General features: G+C 37.1%; 1 long non-coding RNA gene across 1 annotated transcript in view; it reads right to left on the reverse strand.

Moving 5' to 3' along the window:
• Positions 1-8,217: 8,217 nt before the first annotated feature.
• LOC116575340 overlaps positions 8,218-27,948 on the reverse strand; it is a 65,875-nt gene continuing 46,144 nt past the window's right edge. Inside the window, exons 2-3 of the long non-coding RNA XR_004279722.1 lie at positions 9,471-9,541; positions 8,218-8,258 (exon numbers count right to left, since the gene is read on the reverse strand). This is a non-coding gene — a long non-coding RNA (uncharacterized LOC116575340). The remainder of the gene's footprint in view (positions 8,259-9,470; positions 9,542-27,948) is intronic.

Genomic DNA, 27,948 nt, shown 5'->3' on the forward strand with positions numbered 1-27,948 from the left:
AATGACAGAAATGGTATCCAAGAGGATTGCAGTAATAATCAAGCAATATTTTACATTTACATTGTGCCATTGAACCCATGGAATTCAAGACCCATTACAAACTTAACTCCTTAACAACAAAATACATAGAAACCCTGTTTGTTGTGTGTGTTGGTGTACTGAAATTCACAAGAAAGAGAATGAGTTCAAATAGTCATAAATAAAAATCTAAAATCACCAAATAGCACTGAAGTTTCAAAATATATTCAAAGTTTTAGTTTGCCAATTAATACCCTTTAACAGGATACCTGATGCTTATATACCTCTTACCTCCTCCCAATATAAAAACAGCAGCAGCGTTATCATCATGATCAACTTTATCTCAGTTCTTCAACCCAAATGGTGAAGATTCAGATGGTGAGATGCCATAGATTTCTTTATCATGTAATACATTTCTTTCATATTCCACATTTAATGATGTTTGATTTCATCTTTTCCCCTTTCATATTGTAAACTCTGCAAAGGCAGAGCCAATGTTACTAAAACTTGATCTATCTCTAAGTTTCTTACACTTGGCTAAACTATAGTGTCCCATATTGAAAACATAATTTTGTTGTTTAATTTTGTTGTTTCATTCTTCCTATTAAAATGTTAAAGTATCCAGTCTAAAATTCTTATTCTCTGAAAGATTTTCCTTTGCTTCTTATTTTTAAACAACAGCAGCATTTCTACAAGATGCTTGCAAATGACTCTGTATTTTGATCTATTCTTATTTTTCTTTTCTTCATAGTCTGTCCAAAGAGGCATGCAGATATAGATGGGGTGATGAAAACAAAATGTCATGGAAACCAGACTCATTGACAGTCAGCCAAGAGTTTCCCTTAAATACTTCTCTTGAAACAAAGTTGAAAATTATGAACTTTTTCCCAAGTCCTGACATTGTCTTCCTCAAAAGAATCCAACTTAGGTCTTTCCAAGGGTTTTGTTTACTGTCAGGGACAGACAGTTTATATCCTTCCTGAGGCCTAAATTGCTCAGATTACTGTCAAATATCACTCAATCCAGTACTTTGTTTGGATATACCTGTCCTAAAATTGTGACACTAACCTCCACAAGCTTTGTACTGAAAAATGGAAATGGAATTCTCTGCTTTTTGTTAACTATAAAAAGGCACAAGTTTCTAAAATCTGACTATTGACTTTAAAGTAATTAAATGATACTAAAAAATTTACAAGAATCTGGCCAACTTATTTATGTTAGCTACAATACACATATTATAGGGTTTTATGAGTTTGGTTTGGTTTTGTTTTCAGATTCCACCATAATAGTTTCTAGGTTTGTGAAGGCCCACAAATAGTGCCAGGCTCAATGTGTTAGATCATCGTTTGAGGTTTCAGATTTCATTATCAATGGTATAATTTTAATCTTATATATTTTTTTCATTTTATTTCATTTCTTATCAATGTTCCAGAATTCATTGCTTATGCACCACACCCAGTGCTCCATGCAATACATGCCCTCCATAATACCCACCACCAGGCTCATCCAACTCCCGCACACCCCCTTCCCCCCAAAACCCTCAGTTTGTTTCTCAGAGTCCGAAGTCTCTCATGCTTTGTCTCCCGCTCCAATTTCCCCTAACTCACTTTTCCTCTCCATCTCCCAATGTCCTTCGTGTTAGTCCTTACGCTCCACAAGTAAGTGAAACCATATGATAATTGACTTTCTCTGCTTGATATGTTTATTTCTTAATGTATTTTAATAATTGGTTAGTCACTACCTATTTTGTACTTTCTTACCTGTTTTGAATCTTTCTAACATCTTTAAAGAAGAGTTTGCCTTCTCCATTTATCAGGAAGACCTTTTTTTTTTTCGATTTTTTTTTAAAGATTTTATTTATTTGACAGACAGAGATCACAAGTAGGCAGAGAGGCAGGCGGCGGGGGGGGGGGGGGGGGGAGGGGGAGAAGCAGGCTCCCTGATGAGCAGAGAGCCCCGATGGGGGACTTGATCCCAGGACCCTAAGATCATGACCTGAGCCAAAGGCAGAGGCTTAACCCACTGAGCCACCCAGGCACCCCAGGGAGAACTTTTTAAATACGTCCTCAAAGAAAATTAATTTTTCACAAACATAATTTATATGGAACTGATTCTTTTTGAGTTAAATGGGATTTTTATTCCATGGTTTGTATCTAAGTTGACTTCCAAAATATCAAATGTCATGTGTTTTGCAACATTATTGTTGGCTTTCTATTAAGTTCATCTATTGGCATGACTCTTAAATTTATAAACCATAACAAAGTATATTGTTATATTTCACGAGTTGATATTTTCAGAAAACAAATGCTAAGTAATTAGGGAGTGGACAAACATTTGGAAGATTATTCAATTTTCCAACAGATTTGTTTTAACAGTTGTGGTAGTCAGGACTCCTGAGATCTGAGTGCTGTGTAATGGAAACATGTGTTTATTAAGTTTCTGTTGAGTGTCTTCCAGTGCTTCATAAGGAAAGGTGTGCCGCCTTAATTGACACACAGCCTAAAACAACACGATAACATTCTCTTACAATAAATGCCTTGACTGCCAAATATAATTAGAGAATTTCCAGATAATGCCAAGAAAATCTAATCAAAAACCTACCACTAACAAATCCATGCCTTATTAGAAAATTAAAATGGTTACTGAAGCATGGATTTGTCAACTTCTTCAGGTATTCTACTCAAGTCCTTAATTCATTCACCTTCACTTACCAGGAACCCACATTTTTATTCATGCAATTTGTTCCTATATACTGTAAGACTAGTTGCATTGAATTATAGTCTATATGTATATACTGTCTGTTTGTTCCAGTAAGATTTGAAATTATCAAGGGCAGGGACAATTTTTTTTTTTTTATCCCTGTACTCATCAGCTAACAGAGTGTGAAAAGATAGACCACAAGTAATATGGAAATGGGGAGAGGTGAATTTAAATCTTACACTGATGGCTGAGTAATATTCCATTGTATATATGGACCACATCTATTTTATCCATTCGTCTGTTGAAGGGCATCTTGGCTCTTTCCACAGTTTGGTGATTGTGGCCATTGCTGCTATGAACATTGGGGTACATATGGCCCTTCTTTTCACTCTATCTGTATCTTTGGGGTAAATACCCAGTAGTGCAATTGCAGGGTCATAGGGAAGCTCTATTTTTAATTTCTTAAGGAATTTCCACACTGTTTTCCAAAGTGGCTGCACCAACTTGCATTCCCAACATTGTAAGCAGGTTCCCCTTTTTCCACATCCTCTCCACACTTGTTGCTTACTATCTTGTTAATTTTGGCCATTCTAACTGGTGTAAGGTGGTATCTTAATGTGGTTTTGATTTGAATTTCCCTGATGGCTAGTGATGATGATGGGTATTAAAGAGGGCACATACTGCATGGAGCACTGGGTGTTATACATAAACAATGAATCTTGAAAACTGCATCAAAAACTAATGATGTATTTTATGGTGACTAACATAAGACAACAAAAATAAATAAATAAATCTATCTTACACTGAGAAGAATGATGAAGTACTCTGTATGGAAGTTTAGTATTGTCTTGACCACCTATGTGCCCAAAATACATGCTAGAAAGAGTGTTAATGCTTCAAATTCACCAAAAATCACAAAAATAATTAAGTTGAGAGAAAATTAAGAACACAATTGTTTCTAGCACCATTTTGTATTGTTGGGACATTTAAATCTGCAAATGTAAACAGTGATACAAAAAGACAGTACTGACTACTTTCCAGAGTAGCAGTACTTGCTTCCACACTGCTATTCAGGAATTTTTTTTTTTTTAAAGAGGTATTGTGGATCAGCTTGAAAATCATAGTGAAAATAATATATACATGGAATTAATCAGCTTAATAAATTTGCTTTTTTAATAAACTGAATTAGGCACCTGCAATTGTTACAGTAAAGGCCTATCCGGGGAGATTATGTCAACACACATTTCAGAGCTTGAAAGCATAACTCCAAATATAAATGCTGGCCATGATATAAAGTCAATGGGATCTTACCACAGGGTCAGCAGAATTTAGAAAATACAGGTTTCTGGTGACTTCAGACCTACATGTCCTCTCAGACTGCAGAAAGTAGTGCAAGTACTCTGCTGACACATTCAAGGATGTGGCTGAAATTTTACCAGTCATGTTACTCAATTCATTCCATTAAAATGCAGTTAGACAATATGACAACAGTTCATGTTACCTAATATTAATTTTCGGCAAGAAAAAAATTAATGTGTGAGGGTTTCCAGGCTTCCTCCTTATTCAACTAGAAAAAAAAAAAAAGAAGAAGCAGAAGAAGAAAAGAGAAAAAAGAAAAAAGAAAGGAAGGGAGGGAAAGAGAGAGGAAGGAAGGAAGAAAGGAAGGAAAGAAAAGATTTCTAGAATTACCAGTTTGATCAGTTTTCCTCCCCACCCCTTTTCTCCTGAGATCAACCCTCTCTGGCTTTGATTGCAAGACTGGATAGAAGCAAAGAGGGACAGAAGGAAACTAGGTTTAAGAGTTCAGGGTGGGGAGAATTCCTCAGAGACTGTGGGATGTGAGGCATGGCAGCTTTTGCACACAAGTGAAGTAAGGAGAAAAGATGGTTTTTCTTTTTCAGTGTTACTACCATCTGCTTGCTCTTCCCCACCCTACCCTTTCACAGTTTTTGAAAATCAAGAACTGCAAGCTTAGAGGATTGAGAAGCCCACCTTTCAAGGATTACATGGCATAACAATAAAGCCCAGTGGGTTTACATATCCAGGACTCAGCAACATTCCTCAGGATACAGCAGATGCTGCCAGACTTCTGAAGAAGCAGTGTTACATAATGAGAGGAAATCCATGATATAGGGTCAAATAAACTTAAGTTTGGTACCCGGCTCTCCCACGTACTACCAAATAATAGGGAGCATGTTGCTCTCCTCCTCCGGTAATAATACTGACAGGCAGGATTACATATGTGGTCCATACCCAGGTGGTGGTTGTAAATGCATGTTCATTCTAATTTTGAAGTACCAGTTGTCAATAAAAATACCCTTATACTATTTTTGCCACTGAATCTTTTGTCAAATATTGAAAATAATGTGTTCTTCAGGAGTATGATTAATACTATACTATAAAGCATTTGCAGCTTTTAAAGCCCTTTTCACAATTTTTTTTAATACAACCCCTCTTACAGCTCTGAAAAGTATGCTACTGTATTAATAGCCCTAACATATGGACAAACTGAGGCTCAAACAAGTAAAGGGGTTTGTACAAAGCCAATGATCAAGTGACAGAATTAAGGCCTGAATCCAGATCATCTGGACTTAATTTTTATGCTATTTCAGCTGTATCTCCATTGCTGCAATTGCAAAATGCTATAAAGATAGAACTAAGTTCTCGAGAAGAAGCTGATCCACAGCATGGGAAGTGACACTGAGGACATTCAGATCAGTGAAGAACCCCACTTCCAGAAGTTGTTGACACAATCACTGTCCTATTTCTTAAGTGTAAAGGTAGTGTTTGTTACTCCATCTGTACAGAGGAAATGTGTAACTTTACAGGACAGGAGTTTTTGCTTTAAGAAAGTAAGTAGCAGTGACTTAATTACTACTAGTAGTATACCTATCCCAAGCCCCTATACTTCTTCTCTGTCTGGATAAATTATTTCATCTAGGACGCTTTCCCTCATTCTTAGCTGCATCCCAGGCTGAGTTAGAGGACCCTTTTCTGTCTCCTGACAGCATTTTATTGGGGGGGGGGCAGACATCCCTCATAGCCCTTACATTTACCAGAGTGAAAGCCCAAGGATAGGCTTTTGTCTTCTTCACTATTGCATTCCTAAAATTAGAACAGTACTGGTCATTAAACAAATAAACAAAAAAAGTGCTCAATGAATATATGTACAATAAACAAATGATGCCCTTGTATGCTTTTGAATCATTCAGTGTCTAGGTCCCAAGTACACACGTGCTTTGAGGATAGAGGTTCTCCCATATCTGTAAACTCAAGGCCTGGTCTAGATTCTGGCACATACAAACAGTTCTTACATATTTGTTAAATAATACGTACTTGGTATCATGCACTAAGTCGTTCACGGATATTCACTCATTGATTTCTGATCATACTCTAGCAGGTGGGTGCTATTATCCCACCCATTTTGCAAAAGAGGAAACTCAAGCACAGAATACATTTAAGTAACTGCATAAAATCACACAGCTGGAAAGTGGCAGGGCCAGAGCTACAGTCTCCATGGTCTGGCTTCAGAGTCCATGATCTTAAATAAATAGACGGAACTAATCAACAAAATAAAGACACTACAGTGATACCTTCAATAACAGAGGACTAGAGTTGTGCTATAAACACAGAGGAAGAAGTCATTAATTTGGCCTGGGGATGGTGAAAGCCTTCATAATATAAGTAACATTTGAGTTCATCATTGAAGGATGAAGTTTACCAGGCAGAAAAAGTAAGTATTTAGTGCTTATGCTACATATCATTTATTACAAACAACATGATTATCTATCTAAAATCTAGAGTTTTAACAGTGTTTTTATTTAGCATCTATACTAACTTCACACACCATTTTTTAGTTCCTTTGGAACTTCTGCTAGGAAGCCTACCTCACAATTTTTTCTGTTTTCTTTGATAATGACAATCTTCTGGGAAATGCAGGCTTTTATCTTTATGAAGTAGATTATTTTTGCTGATGCTCACGAAATGAACTAGAACAGAGCTGAAAAATATGAAGTAATTTTTCTTCTCCATTACATAAGAATCGCTTTGGCTTTCAACTCAGAGGAGCTTGACACTGTATACTGATCACTCCAGGAACCACCAATCTATATTAGAAGGTTCACGTCTGGTTTTGCCAAACTTCCACTTGAGACCACATCCAGACCTCAAAAGACTCAAGAGAAGGAAACGATAGGGAAGGGGTGATAGGAAACATGGCCTAACTTGTCCAGAGTGTGCAATAGGAAAATGGGAGTCACTGGGATAATGTGGAGATGAGCTAATGCCAACATGGCAACATTAAGGATCAAGTTCCCCTAAATGATCCTACTGGAGATTAGACTGGCTAGAGCTGATTCTGCCCCTGCACCCCTTTGGCACATTAAGGCAAAGAAGGCTTAGCTTGCAAGTGCACAGCTGCTAAGCTTGCAAAGGAGCCAAGAAACAAATGTGAAAAACATCTGCAAGCATGTCACTCAAAAAAGACCTTGAGATAAGTTAACTCTAAATGTGTGAAAGTTGGGACGAAATGGACGAACACGTTTTGTGATTTTGCCCAGTTTCCAAATTGTGTGAAGTGGGAATAACATACACATTGCTTCAAATCTCTGAAACACTAGTTCCTTTCCACTTCAGAGGTCACTGTGTTTAATATTTTTGACAAGGAAATTTCAAACCAAATCTCCATGAAACAAAGCTACTACATCTCAGCTTGATATCCTAAAAAAGACATTTTATCCCTTATTGTACTACACAGCATCAGTCTATAATCTCTTGGAGTGGAGTAAGATCACACATTTATCCCCTAACGACCTGCAGAAACAGTAAATAAAACACAGGCACAGGTCAGGCTGACCCACAACTGAGTAAGCACATATAAGGGGGAGGAATTTAACCAGCAGAGCTGCAGGGGCAGGGGCTCTGTGAGACATCAACAGTACAGTTTATTGTGAAGTACAGGAAATAGCCCTGGAGGACTTAAATGTCCAAGTAGGTAAAGTGATGCAATGCATTACTAAAACATTAAGTAAACGTCAGCACTCTGTCTTCCTGCTATTAGATATTACTCTATTGGGTAAAATACAGTAATTCTAAAAACAAAAGTCCAATTAAACAAGCAAACTATCAGGACTTTCAAAATAAGCCCTGATCAGAGCAAGAAGTTCTACCTTTTGGATTCATGTATATAGTGTCAGACATCATAGTTTTCATTCTTAAAATGCTCCAGCCCCAAATGGAGCTAAGAACTCACAATTAACTTTTTAAAAGATCAGATACATGTGAACTTTGAGTTTTGATTCCACAAAGAATATAAATGACCTTAAATAAACTCACACAAACCAGTGGTAAATATTACTGAGAACCCAGTGGGAAATAAAACTCCATTACCAAGGCAGGGGGGATAAAATTATAATTTTTAAAACAGATATCATGGCAGGACTCTGTATCAATTTTGCAGTTTTAACATTTTTATTTTATCATTCTACATAAGACAACTTACTCTTTTAGGTACTGGTATACAGCCTACATGGTATAGAGACCTAGAGAGGAAAGATTAAACCAAGAACAAATGATCAAATTGCTGAGTTCAGAGATTTCGCTAATATTCAAATTAATCAATATGACTAGAAAACAGTATCAGTGTCTTCAGGAAGGCCTATTTTAATATTTAAATGTATTTTTTTCCCTTAAAGCATTTTTATCAGTATCTGTTTCAGCAACACAAAAACAAAAGATGAATCTCAAGTAAAAGTTTCCTTGCTATAAATCCAAAATTGCTCTAAAAAATAAAATTTATTTTAAAAAATTAAGTAACCCAGGGGTGCTTGGGTGATTCAGTTGGTTAAGCATCTAACTCTTGATTTTGGCTATAATTGTGACCCTGTGGTCATGGGATCCAGCCCCATGCTGGGCTCTGCACTCAGGAGGGAATCTGCTTGTCCCTTTCCCTTTGCTCTTCCACCCTGCTCATGCTCTCACTCTGTCTCTCTCTAATAAATAAATGAATAAAATCTTTAAAAATAAGTAAAAATAAAAATTAAGTAATAAATATAGCATTACCAATAAAATAAAATGTTTTCTGTCTCAAAAATCTTAATATGAGATTTAAGAGAGTTTAGGATTCTGTCGTCTACAACCTTCACCCAACTGCTAAAATTAAAGGGTCTGATAGGCACAGAGAGAAGAAATAGCAAATGACTATTATTTCCATTCCTTTTACTTTTCTATAATTTCACAAATATTTAAACTAAAAAAGAATATATAATTTTAGTAAAAGTAATCTAGTACTTCATTCCCTACTCTGAATTCTTTGGGTTCATATCAGAAATTGCCCTCAAAGAGAAAATAAAATTCAACACATATGATCATATACAAAATCAAAAGTATCAAAATCATATAGTAAGAATGCCAAAATCAGAGGTTCTGGTGGAATACTACTTATAAGAAGACAGTGCTCTGTAATAGAGGTCTAGACTGGGAATAAGTAGATTAGGCTTCTTCTTTGATTTTGTGAGTAGCCAGATAAAAGACCTCAAAAAATGAATTAACCTCCCTAAATTTGTTCTTATCTGCAAATAAGTACAAAAAAAAAAAACTTGTTCTGTTTACCTAATAGGATTGTTGTCATGTGAACCAAATGAAATAATACAAATCAAAGGATTTCCAAAATACATTATTCCCCAATTTAAATTTAAAAAAAGAATGATAACTTCTCCCCATCCACATATACAGACTCCTACTGAAAACATTACCTGAAATCTTCACTGCTGAGCCCATCGCCAGTTGACAAGGAAAACATCTTGACTTTTTTTTCCACATTGACCTACAAAAATCAGGAGTTGCACACTAAATTATAAAGTTTACACATTTATATTTGTGATACATGTTTAAAGCTCTTCACTAACTAGACCAGAATGATTAGAGAATTAAATTCATTTGCAATTCTAGATTGTTGGTTTTCAAAAAACTTTGAGATTTTCAACTCTCTGTACTCAATGTTTTTAGTGAAAGAATTTTGTTTACTTACTGTATGCAATCATGACTAAGACTGAACCTGCTTATTTTATTATTTTGTTCTCTTCCACATTCTATGTGCTTATCAGTCACTCTCACACCTCATTACCTGGAAAGATGTGCCTCAGAATACACAATAAAGCATCTCTCAGAGGTGCCTGACTTCAGCAAGCTACAAGTCACTGTTTCAAATGGGAATCAGTATTACATTAAGAAAACTGGACAATATTGTCAGTTGTCTCTAGTCTTTCATGGACAACATTCAAAACCAAATTTAGAATTTGTCCTTGCCTGGCTAGTCTTCCTTTAATATTAGAAAAATTGTTTAAGGAAATAATGCTGATACTTGGGAGTTTTTTTTCACAGAAATTTTTATTTTAAAACATTGGGTAGCAGCAGGCTATGTTTTTGTAAAAGTGGCTACTTAGTAGGTTTTCATGGTTTTGACTATGATTTTTTATCCCTTAAATCCTTAGAACCCTTTAATCCCAAATATCACTTAAATGGACTCTAAAATCTTTAATGGCACAAACTATATTTTATTCAACTTTGTATCTCCAACACCTAATCCAGTGCTTGTCATAATCAGAAAAGAGGTCCTTAATATTAATTGCTGAGGTGACCTACTTCTAAACCATCAAAGGTTCTGTAATATTCTGCCTTCTTAGATTTGGACTATCATATCTCAAGAACTGGATTCCCCACTGTAAATCAACTTCACTAAAACTAAACAGTTACCATGTATTTAATACGATTTTGTTGTTGTTGTTGGTCTGAATGAGGCTGAAATTTCCAGATAGTGTATGCCAAGGGTGAATATAAATTCACTCTATTTTATCTTTTGTCTGTGAGAAATTTTAAGAAAATATGGCCCTATCTTTAATAGGTGTAAATTTCCTGAAGAGTTCTTTATACAGTTTTCAAGTATTAATTCTCTTGCCATGGGGAAAAGCCTTCAATTCATTTTTAATTGATAATTCATTACTTACATCAGTGACTTTTCTCCTTTACATATTTATAAGAACTTTTTGGTCTCCATCTTGATTTTTAAAATAGATATTAATTTAAAAAGTGATCGGTTCATTACTAGAAAATGATGCAGAAGTGGAAAGTGGTTCCCTGTTGCCCCAGGTAACACAGAATAAAGGAAGTCTGAGATCATGGCCAGTGTATGCCATTTTCTGCAGGGTATGAGGTTCTCAGCATCGCTACCATTTACCTGAATCCACTTCCCTACATGGTTCCAGGATAGTGGTGTAATAATGAGTCCAATTCCAGTTCTGATGTTTGACCACTGACAGCTTTCAAAGCCCCACCTCTCCCCCATCCCATTCCCTTCCTCCTTACAACTAGGCAAGATGATAAGAAAGCACAGGCACACCTTCCTTCAATGTGCAAAGCATAAAAGCTCCAGCCTGTGTGTGTGCAGGAATCATGCCAAGCCCACTTCCTAACTACAACAAAAACCATCCAGCCTCTACTCCCTGCTCTCTCAAACTATCTCTAAACCCATTTGGTAGCCTCCCCAGAAAGCCACATTTTGTGAGTCATAAACTTTTCACTCTTTCCTACATGTATGGCTATCATCCATCTTGATATCTGAACCAAATTTTGGGTGGAAAACCCATCTCATTTTTACAATGTGAACCAGAAAGTAGAAAAGAAATGAGATATCCTGTGGAGTTGGGTGAGAGGAAGGCGTTTTTTCATACAACATGCATTTCTGACAAATTTGTTGAATAATTTGCTGTTGGTTATGCTAACATTACTGGCCTTTGGCAGGTCTCTTTCCTCTTCCCAGGAATCATGCAGCTCTCAATTTGCATGACTATCATGCCTTGCAAGGAGACCTGGCAGGAACGGAGTCCACAGACTTATATAGAAGAAAAGTCAGCTGTGGGTGCCCAAGGAAGTAGGAAACAGCAGCTCCAAAAATTAAAGGTAAAATATGTATTCAGTGAAGAGTCTTAGAGAGGATTATCAGAAAGTAACACCAAAATGAGAACCAAAGAATGTATATCTACTTCTGGCATGCAATCCCCTTGCTCTTATTTGTATAAATTCTTTAAACACTGTGTTGCAACTCAATTTGACTTTAATATCCATGAACCTCACAAGGAGAGACTCTCTCTCCAACTCTTTAAAGCTACTAAATATCTCTTGGCATTTTTTTTTAATCTTATACCATTTTGGCTAACAGGTTGACAGAAATCAGCAACTCCCCTATTATGCTATGCATGAAACCATTTGCTGCTGCTGTGAATGCTTGTACTACTAACTATACTAGTATCAAAAACCAATGACTCAAACTTTCATTTGATGTCTTCATGTAAACATTGCCAGAATTTATCTGCTTATTATCTTTCCCTGAATCCTTTTCTGACCCTTCTTAACTACATCTTTGTCTTCTAATCCAAGATCAGTGGTTCCTTTCCTTTGAGTTAAGACTATATACAACTCACTTTGGTTTTCTTCTCACTCACCTGCAAGATAAAAAGAAGGCACTAGAAATTGCAAGGTATTTTTTATAAGTTCCAGTCTACTGAAAGAGAAGGTATGAGATAACTGTGCAGTGAAGAAATATTCTTCTTGCTGCAGGCTAAAATCAACTTGTGAGGTACTGGATAAAAATATAAAATAGTCGGCAGTGACCTCATAACTATAAGTTTCCTGCTGGCACAGATACATCTCTAGCTTTGCCCTTTGCTCTAGAAGATGATGTTGCCATTAGTATTGCCTTCTGATTGAGCATTGTGATAATCCTCAGTCTGAGATATATAAACTTCTGAAGCAGCAAAGACATGAGTGATATCATTTAAGCTCCATCTTGGTAAGGTGAGTGGCCAAGATGGCAGAGAGCTACGCAGAACACTGGCAATAAGTATTGGTTATCAAATATTTTATTTTTTTCAAAGATTTTGTTCTATTTGAGACACAGACAGAGAGAGTGAGAGAGAACATGAACAGAGTGAGGGGCAGAGAGAGACAGAGATCTGTACTGCAGATCAGTACAGACTCAGAGGGAGTCTGATGCAGAGCTCAATCCTGGGACTCCAAGATCATGACCTGAGCTGAAGGCAGACTCTTAACTGACTAAGCCACCTAGGTACCCCATGTGTTATCAAAAGTTTTAGAGACAACCATATAACACAAATAAGAAAGAACATGGTCCCATCCACATGCAAATTACTCACTTGTATGCTTTTTGGGATAGACATAGAAACACAAAGTCATATTCAGTCATACTCATCCTTCTTCTCATGTGCGTGCTTACATGGGAATGTGTAGGCCAAAAGAGATTCAGAAACAGATCCCACAGCTGCACTGACTGAGATTTACAAGCACACGCGCATGTCAGGTCCACACCACCCCAGCAGACACTCATGCAAACATGCTACAATGGTGCTGTTCCTGGCATTCAGAATCCCTCAACCACACGCAAAGTCCACTCTGTCGTATGCGCTTATCTGCAATATAATTGCGTAATGTGACCAATTTTTCCTTAAGTGTTTTGTCTCTTTTTCCTGATTAATAGTTAAGTTCCCATCGAAAGTTATTTTGACAGTCTTATTGATGAAAGATTCACCAGAAAAATTAAAATAAAAACTGAAGTACACTTCAAATTTCTGAGTGCAAAATATTGAATCATCTTTTACTACCATGAAATTTCCAAGTTACTGTTTAGTCCTCTTCTAGTACTCTTCTAGAAGTTGAATTTTCTGGAGTACTTTGTAGAACAGAGTAGTTATTTGAATAGTAGTATTTTCCCCTCTGCCTAGGATTATGGTCTGCATAAAAGTGCCTTGAAAACTAGGAAATATTTCTACACTAATTAAAGTATATAAACACTTCAGGCTAAGCTTAGGCATGTGAAGTTGTTACTCAATTTTAGGAACCGAGTACCTTAAAGAAGAAATAAATACTGTGGCATTAAATTGTATATAACTGAAAGAGCAGGGGAAAAGGTCAACACATCATAAAATACATGCTGGAAATTTAGGAAAAGCTCACACTTACAGAAATAAAGATCTTCAGGTATAATAACTAAGACTATTGATGTTAACCATGACATAACAGAGTGTTTATCCAAAGGTCCTTTGTAAGATTCGTTCTAGGTTTTGCTTTGTGTTTAGAAATGGAATTTCGTATATGTTAATTATACTACTCCCCTGCTGTTTTTAGTACTAATGCAAATTCATAAGGCTTGATGTCCCTTCAAAGCAATTGAGATTTCACCCTTCAGTTCACCTACTGATATTACTATGTCTCTTGAAGGAGGACAAAATTAACCTCAAAATTCAAGGCACAAATACTAATTTCATATGCTATTCAACACCTACATGAGAGTTCATCTGATTATAAGTTGTATTCAGAAGGCTCCCTCTTGCATATTTTCAGATTAAGTCCCTATTGTAAACATGTCAAAGTTCATGGTTGGTAAAGTGCTACATTTCAGTACAGTCAGTGACCATAGAAGTGCCATAAGACACAAATTGCTTTGTACCAAAAAGCACAAGATCTGTGTCTAAAGCAGAGGTCCTACTCAGTTTACAACATCCTACAGACACCGAGAGTAGCAAAGAGACAAAGAGGTCAGGTAACCACTACAAAGTCAGTTGGCTTTTCATGTTTTTGATCTAAAAGTTAGGAGATCCAGATGGTAATAATTATTATGTTCTTAACAAATAACAATATGGAGCTCCTGGGTTGCTCAGTAGGTTAAGCCTCTGCCTTTGGCTCAGGTCATGATCTCAGGGCCTAGGATCAAGCCTCACATGGGGCCCTCTGCTCAGCAGGGAACCTGCTACCCCCCATTCCCGCCTGCCTCTCTGCCTACTTATGATCTCTCTCTGTCAAATAAATAAATAAAATCTTTTAAAAAAATAATAACAATATACATTTTCTGGAATGGCTTACTCATCCTCTATTCTCTCCGTTTAGTTAAAAAAAGATAAGAAACCAGAGTTTATATTTCCCAGACTCCCTTACAAACCTCTGTTTCTTCTGTGTTTACTCATATTGCTTGCAATTGTTTTCAAAACATTTATCAGAGCTATCTGGTACTATATTTTGTTATCCCAGATTTAAGCTTCCCAAACTTAATTCTGGAATTCTAGCCTCCTGCAGCTCAGTACAGACTCTACTTACTTTGAAACTGATGGTTTTGTGTTTATCAGGACAAATGTTACTTAAAGGAGATTATACTGGTGTCAACACGGAATGATCTGGCAGTTACCAGGATAACTCAAAGTGCACAAAGATATGTTTCCCACCCAGATGTTATAGTATCTGACATTTCACTACTAGAGAGTCATTTCTTTGGATTGTACTCCGTAGCGTCTGCTTTCAGTGTTAGCTACATCACACTAATTCAGACTGAAGAGTCAAAGGGTTATGTTCCAGCAAGGACTTCATTGCTGTAGATGCTTCAGTGAAGATTTTTCATTATTTGTAGCAATACTATCAACCATTTATTGATTTCCTAATGCATACTAAAGTACGAGACATTTCATAGTTCTATTATTTAATCTATACAACAACCCTATAAAACAGATGTTATTATCATCCATATTTTACAGAGGAGAGGAACTTTAGGAGAGCAGTTACAGAGTGCTGTCTTTGAGGCAAGAGAGACATGGTAAAACTTCAAATTCATTACTTACTAGCAATGTGCCTTGGAAAATTTACAGCCCCTCCCCCTGTAAAAACAGTGGCAATGGTATTTTTATCCTGCACTTGTTATAAAGAGTAAATAGGCACCTGGCATCCAGTGGGTCTGAACTACAGAGGTTTTATAAAGATAGATGAGAAAACAATGAACAGAAGTCAAACAAGCTGCCCATATCACTAGTTAACAAGATCCCCAACCCTGGACAGACTCCACTACAATATATAATATAATAGTGGGTTTTGCAAAAGTTTGCATGTCTCTGTACCTCTATGTCCTTCTTCCAAAACAATTTGCATAGATATAAAACAGGAAGGCAACAGTCACTACAGTAATCACAGCAAGAAACACACTGCAAAATGAACCAGTCTCCCTCAGAATAGGCAGTCCTTTCCTAACCTGGATTGTTAAGGTCTGCTATGGATTCAACAATGGCAGCCTCATTTCTCTCTCCTGGCTTCACGTGATTGGTCTGCCAGTCAGTCTGTGATACCAATTCTAGTCTATTAGGGGACATGTGCGAGTCCATGCCAATGCCAAGGCTGAATCACGTCAGATAAAAGATGATGCAGTCCTCAGACAGCGGAGATAGCAATTAAAAATGACCTTTGTTGGTGAATGAAGTACCTACGCACCAAAGTACCGACCCTCAAATTAGTATCAGGAGAGAAGGTACTGTGTGATTCAAGAGAAGAAAATGTAACTGTTGAGAAAGATATGGTTATACTCATGAGGAGAAGAGCCAGAGAGAAAAGGTTCTTACTCATGCTGTAATTGGTACTAGACACAAACCTTCCATTTTGCTTTTAAGGATGTTCAACTTAGCAGTACAGAGAACTGTTTATTTCAAATGTGAACTTTATAACTGCTCATAAAAAGAGTCCCTTTCTCTCTTATTGACATACTTTTTTCTCTTTTAGCTATTTATATTGACCCTCATCCTCATCTTTTGTGCAGTATTTTGTTAGAACTATTAAAATAACCAAACATAAATTCTAAGAAAAATCTTGCTTTTTCTCTATTCACCCCTATTACTTCCTTTAGGGACACAAGAGATAGTCTTTCTTTATTATCAATTGTAGATTATTTTAACAAGATCTTTTTCCTTATAACAGTAAGACTGTGTTATAATATTCTCTAATATTATTCCCTGGGCCTGAACCAGTCTGATAACTCAGCTTCTAAAGAAAAGGAAGTAGAAATCATCAACCAGCTTTCTCTTAACTGAACGTTCTGTTTTTTGAAGAAGAAAACCTTTTCCTTTGGTAGAAAATGCCAGTTGGTTCTGACAAACACTTGTGAAACTTCTGTCTTCTTGAAAATAGCAAATATCTAAAAATTCACAAAAATTTTCACAGATTATAAGAAATTAGTTGGAATAGGTGTGCTCTTAAAGGCCAAACTTCCTGAGCTCCAGCCCTGCTTTTGCAGCTGTCTTTCCTGCATCATCGTGTAGAAGTCTTGCCAAAATCTTAGGTTCAACTTGTTCAAATCTAAAATCTCCACCCCATCCTCCAAACTTCCTCTCACAGGAAAGGGCATTCCCAGCTCACCTTTCAGATGTCTTCAGATTCTTCTCGCCTCCCAACCACTTATACACAATTCATATCAAGAGCTGGCAGCTCTTCCTGTCAGTGGGTCTTAACCGTATCTCCCTCCTCCTCTCCATTCTCCCTGCTTGGCACTCATCATTCTCAAATGACCTTCTGAAGTCTCCTCATCGATGGTCTTCTTGCCTCCTCTAATGTCCTTCACACAATCACAGCACAATCTTTCTCAGATACAGAATATTTTTCAGCAGCCTACAGAATGAGTTCAGGACAGCCTGGCACCCACCTTCATCCTGGGTGACCACTTCGTTTTGATATTCCCACATAGCAGATCCTCTGGCTTCACCGAAAAACTCAGTGTTGCCCAAACGTGCATCACACTTCCCAAACTCTCCTCCTCTGCTGATGAGACTCCCTGTTTCTAGAATGCTTAACCCATCTCCCTGATGACAGTACTCCCCCCTTCTTGAAGTCCTCTTTGACTTTTTCAAAGTAATATCACTCTTTCTCCTCTTAGTGCCAAGGTAAAATTGTAACTCTTCATGGCAGCCAGTAGGATCTTTTTTACAAGACAAATCAAATTAATATCACGTTCCTGCTTAAATATTTTGGGGTTACCATTAAGCTCAAAATAATAAAATTAGACACTCTTAGCCATTATATACAATGCCCCGTATTTTCTGGCTCCTGTCTACATCTCTGTATCTCATGCTGCCCTGAGTTATTGCCACAAGGTCTCATTTTTATTCTTCAAGATTCTAAGTTTATTTCCACCTCACCATCTTTGCCCTTGCAATGGCTCTGCCTGGATTACTCTTCTCACACATCTTCACATGACTGACTTCTTCAGGCCCTCAAAGGCACTGCCCTTCGAGAGTAGCCAACATAAATGCAATATCACAAACCTCTGCATTTTTTTTTCTAGCACACATGACTGTCAATAGTTAGACTTATCTTATGTGTATATACTTACTTTGTGTTCATGCCTGTCTCCTTCCAACAAAATGTAAGCCCCTTGAGGAAAGACTGCTATTATTTTGTTTACTATGGAATCCTCAATACAGAGCCAGACACATTTAATAAATGTTTATTAAAAGAGCTAAATGAAAAACATAGCACTTTTTTTATATATTATCTTGTATTTCAATGATTGTCCATCTTTTTCCCAAGATTATAACTTTCTTGAGATGAGAAACTATATATTGATTATACTTATCTTCCCTCACAACACCTAGAGTATCAGATTGTCATGGTAGGTATTCAATAACATTTTCTAATTGGAATTGAATTGAGTAACTTTATCCTTCACTGAGCTATCCAATCTCCCTCATTGTAAAGAGCAGTGGAGCCAGGAAACCTTGACCCCAGGCACAGTTTTGCCACTTAAGAGCTGTGTGATTATTGTCAGGTTGCTAAACTCTGAATCTCTGATTGCTCATATGAAAACCAGAGATTGTAAAAATGCTTCTGCCCAATTCACCTCACCATGCGAGGATAGAATTAAATCACAAGTGTGCTTTTGTCTCTAATTAAACTACAAACTGTTTAAAGACAGAGGCAATAATTGCTACTTCTTTGCCTCATCTGTATAGAACAGTCTCATATTGTGTACACATAGATCAACAAATAATAATTACTTATTGAGTACCTATTGTGGGATGACAGACTGTAGTAGGCACCTTTCGTATGATAGTTTATTTAATTTAATCCTTAAAACCACCTTGTGACACTAAATATTGGTCTCCCTATATAGAGAGGAAAAAAATTAACACCTACAGAGATGAAGCACTTTGCATAAGGCAATCCTGTTAGTCACTGGAAGTGCTGGGATTTAATAGAAATCTGTGTGAACAGCTAATTGTAAATGCTGATAGTTGTTTATCTTTTTTTAAAACTACCCAAGATCCATTCTTCTCCTGAGAATTCCCCAGGTACCTTGATAAAATCTTATGTGCTATAAGCCCAAGAAATCCTTGGTGGTTTTTTCTTTAATTCCTCCCACACATGATTCTCAAACAGCTGAGGTACAAGCACATGACCTAAACTTGGCCATGTTCTTGGGAGCACTGAATCTTGGTCATGGTGAGAGTGGATGAAGGAAAGAAGGGGAGTTCATTCTGAGCAGCAACAGTTTGTGTGAGAGACTGTCCTTCAGTCCCCTGCCAGGAGCAACTTCTAGGACTGCCCGACTTCTGTTTCAAGTCTGGTTCTCCAGTCCTGCCTTCAATACAGTGAATTCCCTAATAGTCTTTCAATACATTGTTTGTGTCCTTAAATTTACCAGATTTTGTTGCTAGCAAAAACAGAACCCTCACTAATAAACTGTGCAAAAAGAAATACAATGGGAATTATAATGAATTCTCAAAAAAACATATAATGAATAAGTATGCTAATGAATAGATACTGCTATTCATATGGAAGCATGTAAAATATTAGATTATAGACTAAGGACCACATTAAAAAATCACAAAAAAGGAATGCCAAGAGATAGTATATGATTAATTGCCCAAATTAACAGCCCAGGCTATAAATGCTGAAAGTGATCAGAGGAGAAAAAGAACACAGCAAGCCTGTATGGTTCAGAAAGCCTTCGTAGTTAAATAAATACTCAGTGAATGAAATCTGGATATTATTTTCTAAGGCAAACCTGAGAAAATTAATGAATGCAATTCTCTGAGACACAAAGAGTGGGGTGCTGAACGATTCAGCACCTAGTCAACTGAACTACTGTTCTTCAGAACTATGAAATTCAACAAAGGCCTGTTACAGAAAAAGAGGTTTCTGCCATACTGCTGTTAAGGACTTTCAGTCAACAAACTGGATCAAGCTCCAAATATCTATCAAGCAACCAGTGCCCCAAACATCAGCGAGGAGCAAGGAATACAAAGAGTCAAAATCAGACATCCAGGTGTGCACCATCTAAGTGAGTAATAGAGACACCAAATATTATTAAAATAATGCACTATTGCATTTAGAGAATTGTCAAAGGGGTTATCTTCCCTAACTGGGGGGCTGGAGATCCTTTTAGGAAGGGATGTTAAGTCTTGAAAGGTCTTGAAAGAAAAGATAGAATTGGCAAAGAAAGAGGCAGGCAAAAGGTATTCTAGGAAAAGAAACAAATATCAGCAAAAACGGAAACAAAAAAGGCCAACGTTTGTATGGGTATAGTGTGAGGCAGACAGCAACAAGAGATTAGGTCCAAATGGGAAGCAAAGGATAGATCATAGGGGTTCTGGGATGTGATGACATTGTACACACAAGAATATAAAACCCTAATTGACCAGGCCTGGGTTTCATGTCTACCTTTGAAAGCTGGAGAGGAGTCAATGTCACTCAAGTCACATGAACTGAAAGTGAAATGGAGTGATATCCTGGAGGATTATCAGGAAGCTATTTCCAGAAGAGAGAATAGATGCTCAGTGGGAAATGGCTGATAATATCTATTATTCTATTCTGCTAAAGAAAAGACTCAAGGGCTTCACTATAATCTACTAGGCCAAAGAATTCAATAATAACTGCACTTCTTACTCATGAATAGTAATTTGAACTTCACAATGTGTTAGAATCTGAATAAATCTGCTATACAGTAACACCATCAGGGCAAAGACAATGTCTGTCCAGTAACTACCACATGTGGTACATAGTAGGTGCCCAACTAAGTTTGTCTAATAAAAATGAAAGAACGCATATAATGCCTTATTTCGTGTTCACTATCAATTGTATAAATTTGATATTTTAATTTCCATTTCATATAGATAAATTATTTAAGTGATTAATAACATTTTTGGTGAGGAACTATCTACTCAGATGAATACAAATATCTAATCAGTTATTCTTCTTAACACTGAATAAGGATAAACGATTCAAAAATCTAGAAGACAGAGTTTTTATTGTATTTACAAAAGAACTTTTTTTTTTTTAAGATTTTATCTATTTATTTGACAGACAGAAATTACAAGCAGGCAGAGAGGCAGGCAGAGAGAGGGGGAGAAGCAGGCTCCCCGCTAAGCAGAGAGCCTATGTGGGGCTCGATCCCAGAACCCAGGATCACGACCTGAGCCGAAGGCAGAGGCTTTAACCCACTGAGTCACCCAAGCACCCCAACAAAAGAACTTCTTGACTTCTAAGTTTATAAAAATTAGGGGGCGCCTGGGTGGCTCAGTGGGTTAAGCCGCTGCCTTCGGCTCAGGTCATGATCTCAGAGTCCTGGGATCGAGTCCCACATCGGGCTCTCTGCTCAGCAGGGAGCCTGCTTCCTCCTCTCTCTCTGCCTGCCTCTCTGCCTACTTGTGATCTCTCTCTGTCAAATAAATAAATAAAATCTTTAAAAAAAAAAATTAGAACTATTTGCCCCAAAAGTCCACACATCTCCTACCACAAACGTGTTTTTTAAAAGATTTTATTTATTGGGGCACCTGGGTGGCTCAGTGGGTTAAAGATTTTATTTATTTATTTGATGGCGATCACAAGTAGGCAGAGAGGCAGGCAGAGAGAGAGGAGGAAGCAGGCTCCCCACTGAGCAGAGAGCCTGATGCAGGGCTTGAACCCAGGAACCTGAGATCATGACCCGAGCTGAAGGCAGAGGCTTTAACCCACTGAGCCACCCAGGTGTCCCTACAAACATGTTTTAGACAGAGTAAGACGTAGATTTAAATGAAGACTGCTTTCCTCAAAGCAAGGAGATGGACACATTGAGCTTCAACAAATTAGTCTGTAATTTCTCTTGTAACGCTGAAGTTTCCTAGGGAAAAAGAAAGCATCCTTGAATGGCTGGTTTCTTTTACTGTAGTGACACCTACTGTTGTAGACAATACTTTGTTTTTGGGAAAATGTATTTAAGCTCTAATAAAAGGCTGTTAATATGAATTTTTTATTTCAGTGATTTAACCCATGAATTATAATATTAAGGCAAGTAAAAAGACAATGTGTTTAATTTAGACACTTTTGAAATATATATAAATAAGGTATTTATCAAATACTATTAAGTGATCAGCTTAATAAAATGGCCATTACCAGATTTTGTCAATTTAGTAATAAAGCCTATACATTTTAAATGTAGTATTAAAATAATAGACTCCTTTAGGTTTTCAAAATAATCCTAAAACACCCATTTGAATAGTATTAAAGAGAGTATATGTGCTCATTTATGCTCACTGTATTTTACTAACCACTTAATTCTAACTATTTTTTTTTCTCTTTTTTCTCTTTTTCTTAGAAAGGCACTAAGAAGACACTGGGCCCACTTTACAGGATCTAAGAAACCTGAATTTAAATTAACTTAAGAGGATGGTTCAGTCATTAAGCGTCTGCCTTTGGCTCATGTCATGATCCCAGGGTCCTGGGACTGAGCCCCACATCGGGCTCCCTGCTCAGCAGGAAGCCTGCTTTTTCCTCTCCCACTCTCCCTGCTTGTGTTCCCTCTCTCACTGTGTCTCTCTCTGTCAAATAAATAAAATCTTTAAAAAATAATAATAATAAATTAAATAAAAATTCTCTATTTCCATAGCTTTTTGGAAATGGAATGTTGAAATCTCCCTCACATTGAAAATATCAGTATCTTTAAGACATCTTTGTGTTTTCATTTTGGTGGAATAAATACACTAACCTACTTAAAGTTGTCTAAGTTTGGAGTAAGCTAACATTATTATTATTGACATTACATTGCTAACTAGACTTAATTGACTACTTACTCTGTGACCAGGTCATGGTAACTGTTTTATAAGTTATAAGTTATTATCTTGCTTAAGGCTCACAATAGCCTGGAGAATTCTACATCTTCTATACTGCAAACCAGCAAACTAAAGCAGAGAAATATCACATAATTTTCCCAAGGTAGATAGATCACCTAATAAGTGGCCAATAAAACTATTAAACTCAGGGCAGTCAAGAGTCTAGAGCCCAACCTAGGATCACCTATATCTATTCTGACACATGAAAAATGGCATGCAATTTAAAGGAGAGAAGAGGAAATTTAAGGAAAAGCAAAGCATAGTGTAAGGAAAAAGTCCTCAGCAGATCTATATTCCCCCCTCTGCAAACCTTTCTATGCTCTCCTTTTGCAATCTTTGCCTGAATACTCCCAGCAAGATATATCCAAGTGGGAAAAACTCAGCATAAAATAATCAATGCCACAAGCCTGATCAACCCCATAGCACAATTTTTTACTTGCATAAAGACATGCTTTTTGGAAAACATACACAGCTACAGTAATCTAATAATACAGAAATAAAGCATCATATAGAAACTAGGAAGCAAAAAACCGGTTTGTTGTGATGATCATTGGAGCATACCAACTGTAAATATCTCAACATCAGTTAAAAGTGGGAGGTAAAGATCAACAAACTCAAACAACATTAGAACTAAAATGAAAAGAGTTAGGGATCTTTCCTAGTATCTCAAGAATGAAATATTAAAAGACAAGGATACTTCCTGAGAAGACAGTCTTCAGATCTATAGAAATTCTTATTCGTTTGAAGGAATTTCCCTGACACATATTTATAAAGATATCAGTGACTACCTAAGATGATGAGATCTACATAGACATGGATATCTATACTTAAGCTTAACCTTCCTGCCTGGTCTTCCATATTCTCACAAAACTACAATAACAACAACAACAACAAAAATCTGTTGATATACACATTTTGAAGAGAATCCAGGCAGGCACCAAGAAGGGCAGAAAGAACTGCAAGGATGGAAAGCAATGCAAGCAAGCTGACAGAGATAGTCTACATGAGAAAAAGTAATCAGCAGTATCAGACAGAAAAAAGCTTCATATATTACAAAATGGAATTTGGGAATGAATGACAGCCTCTAACTTGGATCATTACAGAGTACATCACAGAGTCACAAAATAGACAATGAATATGAACTGAATTTTTTAAATTGATTTATAAATACTGATAGTACTTAAAAAGACAAAAAAAAAAGAGAGAGAGAGAGAGAGAGAGGAAACAATCCGTGCAAGGGAGAAGAGAAGAGTGTAGAACACAAGGTGAAGTCAAGACTGTTCAATATGCATTCAGAGACAGTGCTTAGATTAGTTTGTCTACACAGCAGGGATTCTAGACAGGCTGCAGGATTAGTGTCAAATGGTAGATTCATAACTTACCATGAATTGTGCTGAATGGTAGGCTAAAGAGTTGGTCTTTACTCTCTTTGGTGATTTAAAAGACTTTGATCATCAAGACAGCACTGTGCAAACAATATTTTGGGAATAATATCCATAGAAATGTAAAAGATAGGCCAGGAAGGATAGAGAAAGATGGGACAAGATGGAAGCTGCTTCATTAGTTCAGTATGAGATTTTAAGTATCTGAATTAGATTGGTCAAGCTGAAGGCTGTAAGAAAAAACATGGATGTGAGTTGCCAAGATTAAGTTTAAAGATTCTGGCAAATAGCAAGGATCCTGGTGTTTGGCTTTAGTGTGGATGCAGGCTATAAAGAGCAAGAAGAAAACAAAATAGAATAATGACTCTGATAGATCAGCTATCCTGTAGCCTCAAGCTTTCAGAAATGCACCCAATCAGGCAGGGGGTAAGTACCTCTAGAAGAGGAAAAGAGAATAACAGCAAAATTGTTAAGAAGAGAAGAGCTGAAAATTACACAGAATGGGCAGTGATTGGTCAATTTGTTACATAGAATGAAAGGATATTCTCTAAATAGTCCGTAATAACTACGAAAGCCAAGCCGATTTGTGCAAAATTCAAGCTGTCTGGACCAAGCAACAGAAAAAGATATAGAAGAAAAAAGAAATACGAAAAATAAGCAAGTGGCAAGCAGCCAACACGACAAGCAAAAGAAGTGGCAAGGGAGAATAGAAGCACTGGGAGTGACAAAGAGCTGTCACCTTGACAAAAGAGAAAAATAGAGTTAACACTAGATAGAGGTGTCCATACAGCTCTGAAGTCTAGCATGACTACAAAATTAAGTGTGCATCGCTTAGTAACCATGACATTGACTGTTTCTAGGAACAAAAATTAAGAACGTTGTAGTCACCAGCCCAGATTTACTTATGAAAGCAACGGATAGAATGCTAGATATTTGACATCTGGGAAGGAGGGGTGGAGAGAAATTAAGTCAAAATAGAACAAAAGCCTATGAATAATCAATCTCCCAAGACCTCTGCTGTCCATTTTATGGAAATGTTCTTCCTTGGGATCTCCCCATAGCTCACAACTTCCCTTCATTCAGTCCCTACACAAACTGTCACCTCCCTGTGCTCGCTAACTAAATTAACCACTCAGTCAGGACAATCACTCTTTAACTTCCCAATATGCTTTGTTTTAGTTAAAGAATTTAACTGCTCTCTGAAATTGTGCTTTTATTTTTGAATCTTTTATTTTCATGTAAGCTCCTTAAGGGCAGGTAGATCATCTTCGTTTGTTCATCACTGTGTTCTATAGCTTTGAAAGACTCCTAAATGCTTGTTGAATAAATGGATAACCATATTTTCACAGTGATGGTCTAATTCCCACAAACCCAGGTTGAAATTCTGACTCAGCCACCTACAAGTTTGTAGTGGGCATGTGCTTTCATTTCAGCATATTTTGGAGAATCTCTCATTGCTAATTTCAGCCCAACTGGCTCAGGATTCTGGCCCGCAGCTCCAAGGGGACCCCTAATATGAGATGGGTTATTCGGAGGACCCAGTCGTCCTGACAACACTGGTTAGTTTGTGGATTGGCATGGAATCTAAACTAGGTCAATTCAGACTCATCCCCAGGGCTTTCTCTATAGCTATCCAATCACTCTACATATTCTCTGGGATCTCTTATAAGTAGAATATAAGCTTAGTTACTGAATGAGAAGTAGCTGCTCAAAAATAAATCGAACATGAAGGGAACGCTGAGAGATATGAAAAAGAGACACGTTTTTGATGACATGGCTTGAACCCCTAGATCTAAACATGCCTAAAATTTAACCTTTTCAACTTCAAAGGAACATAAGACAAAACTCTTGTTTAAGCTAATTTGAGTTGGATTTCTCTCACTTGCAATACAAAGAGTCCTGATAAGCAAAATTGTGAGAATTTGAGTCGCGCGTCAGTTATTTGCAAAACAGTGATATTAACACCTACTTGGGTGGGCAGAAAATGTAATAGTTTAACGTATAAAAAATAAATAGCAACAACAACAAAGTAGATACTCGATAAATGGGAAAAGCAGCTCATGAATTGTGTACAGAAGACATAGCAGGGCTCCCAGTTTGTAAGACATAATTGCTAGTATTCAAAACAAGCAAAGGAAAAACTTTTTCATGTCAGATCTGTGCATAAGAAAGAGGACTGATGTGAGATAAATTTAGCAATCAGTGCATGAGAAATCTAAACAAGCATCATACCAGAAAGAAGGAGACAGGTCATAGACAGACAGGAGTTAAAAATGAGGTTAAAACTATCCATCAAGTCAGGAAATTAGAGACACTGAGTTGATAGGGAGTTAGAAAGAAGTCAAGTTTTAAACACCAGGAACAAAAAGAAAAAAAATATCAAGAAACGACTGAGTGAGAGACGACTGAAATAATATTGCAACTATTTGCACTGATCCTCTCACAGAGACCCTGGCTGATTTACTGGACTCAGGGCATCTCCTTGAAACATCAGAAACTTTGTCTGATATATTTTATTCTGAGTTAGTTTGTCCAATTAATAAATCAAACCTAGGTACAGACATCCTCTTAAAATGTGAATTTCTTCTTTTTCTCAAGCTAAGAGCAACGGCTTTAAAAAGTTAAAATGTTTCTGAAAGAGAGAATGACTATTTGTGAATGACTTGAGAAGAGCCAGCCCCTGGAACTAGCTAACAAACCCTCAGGGTGTGCAATCCTCCCCATTATCTAACATCAAAAGGGCTACTGGTCATGTTATTTGTCAGTTTTTAATCAACCAAATATTGTTGAGCATTACTATACCAAGCAATTATGTGAGCAATTCACAGTGAGATGAATGTATTTCCCTATCCTGTGTCCAAAGTTAATTAAAAATAAACATAGATGTATATATGAGGCAATGCAATTAATTATTGACAAGTATTTTCTTTTTTTTAGTTTAATTTTTTTCAGTGTTCCAAAACTCATTGTTTATGTAGTACACCCAGTGCTCCATGCAATATGTGTGCTCCATAATACCCACCACCAGGCTCACCTAACCCCCCCATCCCCTCCCCTCCAAAACCCTCAGTTTGTTTCTGAGTCCACAGTCTCTCATGGTTTATCTCCCCCTCCAATTTCCCCCAACTCACTTCTCCTCTCTATCTCCTCCATGTTATTCCTTATGATCCACAAGTAAGTGAAACCATATGATAATTGTCTCTCTCTGCTTGACTTATTTCACTCAGCATAATCTCCTTCAGTACCATCCATGTTGATACAAAAGTTGGGTATTCATCCTCTTATGGAGGCCTAATACTCCATTATATATATGGACCATATCTTCTTTATCCATTCATCCATTGAAGGACATCTTGGTTCTTTCCATAGTTTGGTGACTGTGGCCATTGCTGCTATAAACATTGGGGTACAGATGGCCCTTCTTTTCACTATATCTGGATCTTTTCAGTAAATACCCAGTAGTGCAATTGTAGAGTCATAGGGTAGCTCTATTTTTAATTTCTTTTTTTTTTAAAGATTTTATGTATTTATTTGACAGAGAGAAATCACAAGTAGATGGAGAAGAAGGCAGAGAGAGAGGGAAGCAGGCTCCCTGCTGAGCAGAGAGCCCGATGCGGAACTCGATCCCACGACCCTGAGATCATGACCTGAGCCGAAGGCAGCGGCTTAACCCACTGAGCCACCCAGGCGCCCCTCTATTTTTAATTTCTTAAGGAATCTCTCCACACTGTTTTCCAAAGTGGCTGCACCAACTTGCATTCCCACCAACAGTGTAAGACGGTTCCCCTTTCTCCACATCCTCTTCAACACTTGTTGTTTAGTTGTTGTTTACTGTCTTGTTAATTTTGGCCATTCTAACTAGTATAAGATGGTATCTCTTTTTATTT

The sequence above is a fragment of the Mustela erminea genome, chromosome 16, assembly GCF_009829155.1.
Source record: "Mustela erminea isolate mMusErm1 chromosome 16, mMusErm1.Pri, whole genome shotgun sequence".
NCBI classification, from domain to species: Eukaryota; Metazoa; Chordata; class Mammalia; order Carnivora; family Mustelidae; genus Mustela; species Mustela erminea.